Genomic DNA, 12,158 nt, shown 5'->3' with positions numbered 1-12,158 from the left:
TGGACTAAAGCAAGAACCTGATGACTTCCCTCCAAAATCGTCAGCACTCGATAATAAGGAAGATGAACGCGTCAAGAAACTGAAGAAGAAACCGGCCGATCTTGCTCTAGAAGCTTCGACAGTAAAACCTTCGGCAGCCGACGGCAAGACCATCATAGATGAAAACAAAATTCCGGCACTCGCCGCAAGAACTCCTGATGAAACCAGTGACGCTTCCAAAGCCACTGGAACGTCGGATAAGCTCGAAAATAAGAAGAACCCCCCTCTTATTTAAAAGGATGGGTAGCATTATATTTAGTTTTTTCTATTTTTCAATAGGGCCCTTTTAGCCCCTTAGTTCTCACTTATCTTATTAATGAAGACTCAAGTTTCGTTTCTCTGAAGTCTTGCAGTAATTCGGGACACCCGAACAAAATCATCAAGAATTTTGTTCGTATACTACAGCGAACATCGGTTTAATTGAAAAAATACCCAAAAGTTTGCACTCTGAAAAGCCTCTGAAATTACGGGTGCTATGATGCAAAATCAATGGGAATCTCGCTTTTTATCCTTCGCTACAGACGCCTCAAAGTGTGCCGCAGATAGCAAGAATCATGAAACACATGACCCATGTCCGGTACTTTAAACTACAGAAGTACTAAAGAGCGATGGAGTCATCGACAGATCTAGTTTCACCGATTCATTCGGGAGCTGCTGTCAAGTCATGCATCGGTTGAAAGCAAAAGTTGCACAAACAACAGGTTTAGCAAAACCTGCAACACGAGCTGATCACTCAAAGAATTTGCTACCGACAAACATACATATACATCATAATACAGATGTAAAACGAGTAATTAAGATTTACTCCTTAAATTTTTTCCAACGGCATTTAAACATAGTCACCAAAAAAGGAGGTACATATATACACCTGCCGATAAATTAGTCTAACCCTAATCATCCGAACATTCGGATGCAGCAAGTATCGGGGCATTTTTTACAACAGGAGTACATTTCGGAATTATTCCCGTGGAGCCTCCACTTCTTCGGTCGCTGTCGAGGATTCTTCGAGCCTTTCGATAACAATGGCGGCAGGAACCTCCACCATCGGGTAAAGAGGCTTTAAATCACCATCAGCATTGGCAATTGTCACCAAGTCTGCCGAAGGATGACGTACAAGAACAAGGGCAAATGCAGCTTTAGCTCCTGCGATAAGTTGTGCTCGAATCAAGCTTTGGATCTTCCTGGTATTACTGAATTTTGACATTAAAGTCAACAACGTGGGAGGAACCCCGTTTAAAGGGAACATTGTCTTCCAGATTATTCTCAATCCTTTATAGCACTTGTTGAAGAATTGGTGGACCTGCTGAACCCGATCTTGGAACTTTGCAACGGTGGAAGCCTTTGACTGGTTCTTCCAGAAAACCTCGTCTAAAGAAGATAGTTGGGACAACGCATTTACGCGTTCATGGATACGCTTGTTTTCCTCATCTAGGTTCAGAGCTATGACTAGAAGGAGAAACGAAGGAAGATGAGAAGATACCCTTCATGGAAGTTAAGAAGCAGGAAGTTAAGGACACTTACAGTTCAAACTTTATGTGGCTTTGTGCAGTTCAGCAAGAGCATAGCGTTCTGCGTCGGCCGCCAGCTCACTTTTCTTCCTGATAATAGCGGCCAAGGCATAAGTACTGCGTATATCCTTTTCCATATGAGCAATTCGATCCTTCATGCGCTGGAGTCGATCATTCTCAGAACGAGCACCCGAAGGATCATCGGTAAATGAAGGCACAGGAAAAACCTGCAAAAGTTATCCAGAAGCACGATGGATTATATGGGCTCAACATAGGAATCTACTCCCATCGGGAGCATGGAAATAAAAGTGTTATAGCAAGGGGGTACTAGCAACATTGCCAGTACGAAATTTGTTACAATCACAAAGGTCTTATGACGAGAAATTGTTTTAATCAAGCATGATTACAAAAATGAAGTCAAGGAGCTTGAGTCTGGTTTGACAAGCTTGGTCCAGTGGACGATTTCTTTGTCGAGACCAATTCGAGAAGCTGGCGGGCACACTTAAGCGCTGGGGTTTTAAAGACATCCAACTCAACAAATCGCCCATCTTGGCCCCTCGGCAGTTCCTTGGACATTTCTTCGATATTGGCTTTGAAACCGTGACCCATCATAAGCTGAAAAGCTAGGAGGGCACCATATGTGCGCGAAGTACGTTTGAATACCTCGATAACCTCCTTCGTGTCGATGGCAAAAGCAGCAATCAGCTGTCCCAAAGTTCTGTTCTGGTCAACCTTGGGAAAGATCATCGAGTGCATCCTCGCCATGGCTCCTTTACCCTTCTAGAGAAGAGCTTGAACAAGCTTGTGAGACTCAAGGGTCAGCGATAAAGCATTTGCAGGAGAATTATTCGGAAGCCTGTCCAGAGCCTCAGCAGGGATATCGGCAGCTTCTGCAAAGAACGAAGAGGAAGTGATGAGGACATCCCTACTACACCACTACCTCCGTCATTGATAAATGAAGATGAACCTACTGTGAAGCTCAAGTCCAATGAAGTTCGGATTGGACCAATTACAAGGGCTCGTGCGAAGCTACTTAAACAACAGGTGAACTTGTTTCTAAACGGTACTTTGATTGATGAGAACTTTATACTGCCTAAGTCCTATTACTTATGTATCATCAGGTATCAAGAGGAGACGAGCGTCGCACGAGGAGTAGAGGAGCAGCTGGACATGAAGACGGATGTCAAGATGGACGTGAAGCTGGACATGGAGCTGGACATTAAGATATCTCATGGTCGCGCGAGGGAGGAGCGGGAGGCATGCGCGAGAGGAGAAGACGACGTCCAGGCCGGTCCAGCACCCGGTCAGACCGGCCAGCCTGGTCCCTGGCCCGGTTGACCGGTCGCCAACCGGTCGCCAACCGGATGGGATGCATCGTACCTGACCAAAACCGGAAACTTCGCAACTTCCCGGTTGCCGCCCGGTTGACCGGACGCCAGACCGGACGATCCGGTCCCTGGCCCGGTTGACCGGATTCCAGACCGGATTCGTTCGAGTCTGTCTCGACCAGATCTATTCTGGGTCGGCTATTCTTGTATCTTTTCGACCAGAAGTCGTCCCGGACGCCTATATAAGTGCCCAGGACGCCCCCCTAGCTGCTTTAGACCACATTTAAGATAAACCCTAGTTCTTAGTTGTTTGCTCTAGCAAAACTATTGAATCCCTACACCATATTGCTTGATATTGTGTAGATCCTGAAAAAGTCTTGTGTGATCTGCCGTTCCATTGGGAATTAGACGGTTGCAACTTACCGCTTCGTGGTCGGCGGCTACGTGCGCAAGTGTGTGGAGTTGCGAATATCTTGCAGGGTTGAGAGCTGTTGCATTGGCGACAGGGACCAATCGAGAGATCTCGTTGCGTCATACAAGTTATCATCCACTTCATCGTCGTGTTCCTCCGCTGCCATCACCCCGTGATCATCATCACCGCTGTTGCTTACTGAGAAGATTGGGCCACCCCTTATCATCTTGGTATCAGATTTCCAGTTTTCCTCGGTAAGCCATCCACAATCCACCCCATACTTGAGTTGTGAGTGTTTCCTATCCAGAAAAAGCCATAAAAAGTTAGGGTTAGGGTTTGCCATAGCTTTAGATTGCACTAATTTCAAGTTTTAGTTGCTTTTCGTAGTTGTTTTTGCGTATCTTTTCTTTCCATCTAGTATTTTAGGGTTTGAGTTTACTCTATCATCTTGTGTTTCTTTGTCGTCTAGTGTCAGTTTTTGTTTCTCCGAGTCCACATAGCTGGACATGAAGATATCTCGTGGTCGCGCGAGGTAGGAGCGGGAGGCATGCGCGAGAGGAGAAGACGACGTCCAGGCCGGTCCAACACCCGGTCAGACCGGCCTCCAGACCGGCCAGCCCGGTCCCTGGCCCGGTTGACCGGTCGCCAACCGGATGGGATGCATCGTACCGGACCAAAACCGGAAACTTCGCAACTTCCCGGTTGCCGCCCGGTTGACCGGACGCCAGACCGGCCGATCCGGTCCCTGGCCCGGTTGACCGGATTCCAGACCGGATTCGTCCGAGTCTGTCTCGACCAGATCTATTCTGGGTCGGTTATTCTTGTATCTTTTCGACCAGAAGTCGTCCCGGATGCCTATATAAGTGCCCAGGACGCCCCCTAGCTGCTTTAGACCACGTTTAAGATAAACCCTAGTTCTTAGTTGTTTGCTCTAGCAAAACTATTGAATCCCTACACCATATTGCTTGATATTGTGTAGATCCTGAAAAAGTCTTGTGTGATCTGCTGTTCCATTGGGAATTAGACGGTTGCAACTTACCGCTTCGTGGTCGGCGGCTACGTGCGCAAGTGTGTGGAGTTGCGAATATCTTGCAGGGTTCAGAGCTGTTGCATTGGCGACAGGGACCAATCGAGAGATCTCGTTGCGTCATACAAGTTATCATCCACTTCATCATCGTGTTCCTCCGCTGCCATCACCCCGTGATCATCATCACCGCTGTTGCTTACTGAGAAGATCGGGCCACCCCTTATCAAGAAGAAGTTCGTTAACTAACGATCGAATCAGCAAAGTGAAAATTGAGAAGAAAGCCAAATGAGAATTACTGAGCAAAGCCAAAACAGATTGGCGAAGAAGATCATCCTTTCATTCATTTGAGCTTCGGTAGCAAGCTTGGACGTTTCTTCATCCTTCAGCTTCCTCTTTAGCTCCTCGAGTTCATCCCTCAAGGAATCGACCTCCTGGCGTGCCTCAGCAGCAATTTTAATTGCGCCCTCCAACTTTGAAGAAGAAGACTCGACCTCCTTTTGCAGCCGGGTTTTGTCAGCTTCAAGAGAAGTATATTGGGAGGCGAAGGCCTCCAGAGAAGAGATAACGGCTCGCAAATCCTGGGGAGATAAGGAAAAATGATTATTAAATGGAAAACTAATCATCAGAAAGCTTATACCTGATAAAGATCCACTCGGGAACTACCGGAAATGGATATATCATTAAAGCAGAAAAGGCTTACAAGTTTTTCATGAGGAGAAGCTGTAATTGCGGCAGTCGAAGGAATCTCCTTCCCTTTGGAAATGGAAGAGCTGTCGAAATTTGAGACATGGGGCTGCAGCAGGAGTCGAAGGTGCATGTTTTAGCCTTCTTGGACGGAGGTTCGACGAAACCCTCGTCACTATAAGAGTGAAAAATTGGTAGAGTGAAAAATGAAGTACAGATGGACATCATCAGAATCTAATTTTAAAGAAAGTAGTAAGGACTTACAAATCGTAAAGATCATCTTCGTCGGCAAAGCCGCCGGATGATCTCTTTGAGGGCAGCGCCTCGACCTTCTCCGCAGGTGCATCAACAAAGGCAGGACGATCAGCGTCGTCATCATGGATCGACCCCGCTGTATCACTTATATCATCGGCAAGGGATTAAGGGTCGATGAAAGAAGCTTCGGGATTCATTAGATCGTCATGTTCATCTTCTTGGATTATATTTCGTCAGCATGGGATTCTACAAACACTGAAGAGTCTCTTTTCTCAGAAGCATCGTTTGATAAGTCTTGCAAACGTTTGGGAGCTATAGGGATCTATCGAAATAACCGAGTAAGAATAATGACAACTGAAAAGGTCGAAAGAAACGGATTAATGAGAACGTAAAGGAAGAGATTTACCTCAGTTGGTGGGTGGTCAGAATCAAACGGTGGCTGGGGAAATATCAGTGGGATCGAATCTTCTTGGCTAAAGAGAGTAAGGCGCCTGACTTCATCAAGCAGCTCTTTCTCGGATAATTCAGCAACAATTACTCTGGTCTCATCCTTGGGGCCCGAATACAACCACATCGGGTGGGCCCTAGACATGATTGGCTGGATTCGGCGTTTTAAGAACATAGCGGATACCTCAATACCTATCATAGTTTGGCCGTCGGATTCTTTGATCCGAAGGAATTTCTTGAATAATCTATCGACTGTTGGTTTTTCATCGGGTGAAAGGATATTTTTCCAAGACTTCTTAGGCGCGGCTTCCAGAACATCGGAGAATTGGGGGAGCTGGGTGTCGGTTGTTGATGAATCTATGATATAAAACCACTTCAGGCTCCATCCTTGAACAAACTCTTTCATTGGGAAGTTGAAGTAGTTAACCTCTTTACGGACAACAAACCCAACTCCACCAATGACAAAAGATCCACCACTGCAGTTGTATCTCTTCACGAAGAAAATTTTCTTCCAAAACCAAAGTGGGGCTCGATGCCCAGGAATGCTTCACAGAGGGTGATAAAGATGGCAAGATGAAGGATTGAATTGAGAGTCAACTGCCACAGTCGGATCTCATACACACGAAGGAGGTGATGGAGAAATTTGTGAGCAGGAAGCGAAAGACCTCGATACAAGAAGGATAAGAACATCACAGTAAGACCGACATGGGGATTGGGCCGCGAAGTCGCACATGGAAGAATGACGTTCCCCTCGTCGGAAGAAATTATTCCAAGGCTGCGGGCCCTCTTCTCGTCGCGCTTCGTAGTGGTAGAAACCGGCCAATCGCCGGGCATAGGCCCACCCGTGGAGCTTTCTGGCGCGGGTGGCACCGGGGCTGGGGGTGGAGCTTCTGATGTGCTTCTCCTCGATGAGTTCGGAGGAGCCTTGATGGCGGCGTCACTATTTGCGACACTGGCGGTGAGAGTAAGATTCTTATTTTTCACCATTGCGGGATCTGAAGAAGATTTAGAAAACAGCGGTGGCGGCACAGTGGTTGTGAACAAGGAGGATGAGTGAGGAAGAAAGGATGCGAGGAGAAAACATGGAAATGGGAGGATATACCCTTTGAGCTTATAAAGTAAAAGGAAGTTTGAGAATTGAGTAGGTACGTGTCATTGCCTCCAATTTATTACAGAGATCTCTCTTCATCATCGAAGCGCAGAAATCGAGGAGTCACCTTGGTAACTGCATAGAAGTAGTGGTCATTTCCTAAACATAACCGCGCAGAAGTAGGATGGGCCCATCAGGTCGCGTCCTGTCAGTCAAAACTGCAGCAGTAGTTACGTCATCAGTGATGTCATAAAAAGAGTTAAAAGCATCCGAAGAAAAGTTAAAACCATCGGGTGGATCGACTTGAGTCTACGCACGGTTGCAAGCATCCGTACCTAGACTTGGGGGCTACTCCCATCGGGAGCGCTAGGCGTGCACCCGATAAATTCAGACTCGGAGACTTTTTTGAAAGGAAGAGCATGACATGAGTAAATGAAGAAAGATTGAATTATTTGAATCGTTTGGTCTAAGTCTGCACCCGGTTACAAGCACCCACGAGCAGACTCGGGGGCTACTCCCATCGGGAGTGCTGGTTGCGCACCTGACGAAACTTTTTTGCACTCCAGGATCATGCCCAGGGAGTTGATTCTGTGTAGAGTAGCGTCATTTTGCCATCGGCAGTTAACCAGCAAAGCTGGGTGCGTTACTCGATATCCTTTACGCATTAAACCTTACTTGAAAAATTGAAGCCCCGATATAAATGTATCGGATGACTTATGAAGACATGCAAAAAACTTCGACAGAAGAAAAGGTTCGAGTGGCTCAACTTGAGTCTATGCACGATTTGCAAGCATCTGTACCTAGACTCGGGAGCTACTCCCATCGGGAGCGCTGGACGCGCACCCGATAGAAGGAGATGATACTGTTACAAGAAGGGCAAGATTCATAAAGTAAGAAGAACGTTCAGTAGAGGCATGCTTTAGTCTCTACCCGAAATATCTTCGGCTAGACACTCGGGGGCTACTGACGTGGGCATTACCCTTCGGGTAACTGTTATTGCCCTATCCTGTACGACCCAACTAGAGGCCTATGAAGACACTCGATGGCAAGGTGGACTACTGCATCGGTGCCGAAGAAGATTCCTTGAAGAACAAGACGGAGAGACGAAGAATACAAGGAAAGTTTAGAACTAGGGCCCTTTGTAACCTAGTTGTACCCGGACAGATCTCTCGAGACCTGGCTGCCTATATAAGGGCCAGGAGAGGGGCTACCGAATACACAAGCAATCTTAGCAATCATAGCCACCATAAGTTTAGAGCTAGGTCCCTGCAGAACTTAGCCTCTCGACGAGATCTCAGCCAAAACCTTCGGCACCCCATTGTTACCCGATATTTTCATAATCAAGATCAGACAAGCAGGACGTAAGGGTTTTACCTCATCGAGGGCCCCGAACCTGGGTAAATCGCTTTCTCCGCTTGTTTGATAACCGATGTCTCGTGTCAGCCTACAGGATTCCATCTACCCTAAGCCCCAAATGGACGGCATTGCCGAGGAGTACCCTCGACAATCGCCCCTCCCCTGTAGGTCGCAAGGCGGTGCCCTGCTGATACATCCAAAACGTATCTACTTTCCCGAACACTTTTGCTATTGTTTTGCCTCTAATTTGTGCACTTTGGATGCAACTAACACGGACTAACGCTGTTTTCAGCAGAACTGCTCTGGTGTCTCGTTTTTGTGCAGAAATCCAACTTTCGGGAAAATCCTCGGAATTTATGCAGAAGGCCCTATTTTCCCAGAATAATGACAGAGCCAGAAGGACAATTAAGGTGGAGGCCCGAGGGCCCCACACCATAGGGCGGCGCGGCCCAGGGGGGGCCCACGCGGCCCTGTGGTGTGGCCCCCTCGGCCGGCCTCCGACGCCCTCCTTCGGACTACTTATCGGCCTCGACCTAAAAACGCACAGAGAGAAGTCGAAGTCGCCAGAAACCCTCCAGAACGCCGCCACATCGCGAAACTCCGTCGCGGGAGCCAGAAGTCTCCGTTCTGGCACTCCGCCGGGACGGGGAATTGGAGGAGATCATCACCGCCATCACCGCCAACGCCTCTACATCAACCAGCCATGTTTCCCCCATCCATGTGTGAGTAATTCCCCCGCTGTAGGCCGAAGGGGATGGTAGGGATTGGATGAGATTGGTCATGTAATAGCATAAGATTGTTAGGGCATAGTGCCTAGTGTCCGTAATTGGTACTTTGATGATATTGTTGCAACTTGTTATGCTTAATGCTTGTCACTAGGGCCCGAGTGCCATGATCTCAGATCTGAACATGTTATTGTTTCATCATGATATTCATTGTTTATGGTCTTACCTATAAGTTGTATACACATGTCGCTGTCCGGAACCAATGGCCCCGATGACGTGAGAAATCGGGACAACCGGAGGGAATGGTAGTGATGTGAGGATCACATGTGTTCACGGAGTGTTAATGCTTTGCTCCGGTACTCTATTAAAAGGAGTACCTTAATATCCAGTAGTTTCCCTTGAGGCCCGGCTGCCACCGGCTGGTAGGACAAAAGATGTTGTGCAAGTTTCTCATTGCGAGCACGCACGACTATATATGGAACACATGCCTATTGATTGCTTTGTACTTAGACACCGTTTTATTATTATCTGCAAATGCCCTGCTATGATTGTTACATGAGTTTCTCTCATCCATGCAACGCCCGACATCCGTCCCCGTGCCTACAGTATTTTAATCCTGCTGTTTACTAAAATCACTACTGCTGTCTTTGTTACTCTGCTGCTGTTATTTCACTACTGCTACTGCTATAAAACTGTTACTACTGATAAACTCTTGCGAGCAAGTCTGTTTCCAGGTGCAGCTGAATTGACAACTCCGCTGTTAAGGCTTCCAAGTGTTCTTTGTCTCCCCTTGTGTCGAATCAATAAATTGGGTTTTACTTCCCTCGAAGATTGTTGCGATCCCCTATACTTGTGGGTCATCAATCATCAAACTCTTCTTCGGCAATGACCAGGCGATCAAACAGCGACTCAATACCCCCTTCCCTGGGCAAATCAGACCTTGCAGCTGTCTCCCCTGAGTCCTCCTTGTGATCCTCGACGGGATCAGATGACAATTTGGTATCAGCCATAAAGATCGCTGATACGTCTCCGACGTATCGATAATTTCTTATGTTCCATGCCACATTATTGATGATATCTACATGTTTTATGCATACTTTATGTCATATTTATGCATTTTCCGGCACTAACCTATTAACGAGATGCCGAAGAGCCAGTTGCTGTTTTCTGCTGTTTTTGGTTTCAGAAATCCTAGTAAGGAAATATTCTCGGAATTGGAAGAAATCAACGCCCAGCATCTTAGGATCGCACGAAGCTTCCAGAACACCCGAGAAGGACCAGAGGTGGGCCACCAGATGATAGGGTGGTGCGGCCCAGGCCTTGGCCGCGCCCCCCTAGTGTGTCACCGCCTCGTCGCCCTTCCGACTCCGCCTCTTCGCCTATATAAAGGTCCCTGACCTAAAACATCGATACGGAAAAGCCACGGTACGAGAAACCATCCAAAGCCGCCGCCATCGCGAAGCCAAGATCTGGGGGACAGGACTCTCTGTTCCGGCACGCCGCCGGGACGGGGAAGTGCCCCCGGAAGGCATCTCCATCGACACCACCGCCATCTTCATCACCGCTGCTGTCTCCCATGAGGAGGGAGTAGTTCTCCATCGAGGCTAAGGGCTGTACCGGTAGCTATGTGGTTAATCTCTCTCCCTATGTACTTCAATACAATAATCTCATGAGCTGCCTTACATGATTGAGATTCATATGAGTTTTGTATCACTATTTATCTATGTGCTACTCTAGTGATGTTATTAAAGTAGTCTATTCCTCCTGCACGGTGTAATGGTGACAGTGTGTGCATCGTGTAGTACTTGGCGTAGGTTATGATTGTGATCTCTTGTAGATTATGAAGTTAACTATTGCTATGATAGTATTGATGTGACTTATTTCTCCTTTCGTAGCGTGAATGTGACAGTGTGCATGCTATGTTAGTACTTGGTTTAGTTGTGTTGATCTGTCGTGCACTCTAAGGTTATTTAAATATGAACATTGAATATTGTGGAGCTTGTTAACTCCGGCATTGAGGGTTCGTGTAATCCTACATAGTTAGTGGTGTTCATCATCCAACAAGAGAGTGTAGAGTGTAATCCTACATATTTCTGCTGTGCTTGATGATAGTGGTTCATTGGGATCCTTTCTAGATGCTACAATTGCTAGGTCTAGACAAATTGAAAATACTGAAACTCCTAATGCTACTACACCTGTTAATTCACCTGAACTTGATTATTTTAGTGATGATCCTGAGGAAGATTATGTGGAGCTTAATGATGATTTTATTAAAAAATGCAATGCTACTACTGATGCAAGAAAAATTAAAAAGTTGCTTGCAGAACATGCTGTTAGATATAAACTGTCTCCTGATCCTAAATTTGCCACATCTCCTATAAACATTAGGGATAAAGATTATGATTTTTCTCTTGATCTATCTCATATAGCTATTGTTGAGAAAACACCCTTTTGTGGTACTGAAAAAGAAAGTGCTGTTGAACACATGACTGAGTTATCTACTTTGAGTAGCTTGTTTTCTGATGATGTCAAGATGCGTACTTACTTTGTTGCTAAAATATTTCCATTCTCATTAAAGGATGATGCTAAAACTTGGTATAATAATTTGCCACCTAATTCTATTAAAAGTCCAAAAGAATTGCTTGATGTTTTCTTCCGCAAATACTTTCCTGCTAGTGCTCAACATATTGCTTTGCAGAGAATCTATAATTTTGACCAGGGAGATGAAGAGAAATTGCCTGAGGCTTGGGCGAGATTTTGCTCTCTTATTAGAGCTCAGCCTGATCATGATTTGGAAAAGCATGATTTACTTGATATATTTTATAGTGGACTAACCATTGAGTCTAGGGCATACCTGGATAGTTGTGCTGGTTGTGTTTTCAGGAAAAGAACTCCAGGGCAGCTATTTGAAGAATTATTGGCTAAAATAAGCCGGAATCATGATGATTGGACTACGCCTGAACCAACTCCAACGCCAATATTGAAGAAGAGGGGTTTAATTAAATTAAATGATGAAGATATGAGGGAAGCCAAGAAGTCTCTCAAGGAGAAAGGTATTAAATCTGAAGATGTGAAGAATCTTCCTCCCATAGAAGATATATGTGAGATAATTCCCCCTTCATCCATGATTGAGGTAAACTCCCTTCAACGCTTTACTAGGGAAGATATTCCGTATTCGAAACCTCCTGCACAATGCTTAGATGAGTTTGATAATTATATTGTTAAGCAAGAAAATTTTAATATGAGAGTAGAGAATCATTTAATGGAAAATTCTCGAGCTATTAGTG

This window comes from Lolium perenne, chromosome 3, assembly GCF_019359855.2.
Source record: "Lolium perenne isolate Kyuss_39 chromosome 3, Kyuss_2.0, whole genome shotgun sequence".
Classification (NCBI taxonomy): Eukaryota; Viridiplantae; Streptophyta; class Magnoliopsida; order Poales; family Poaceae; genus Lolium; species Lolium perenne.
The sequence above is the reverse complement of the archived record's forward strand: the minus strand, read 5'-3'. Positions refer to the sequence as shown.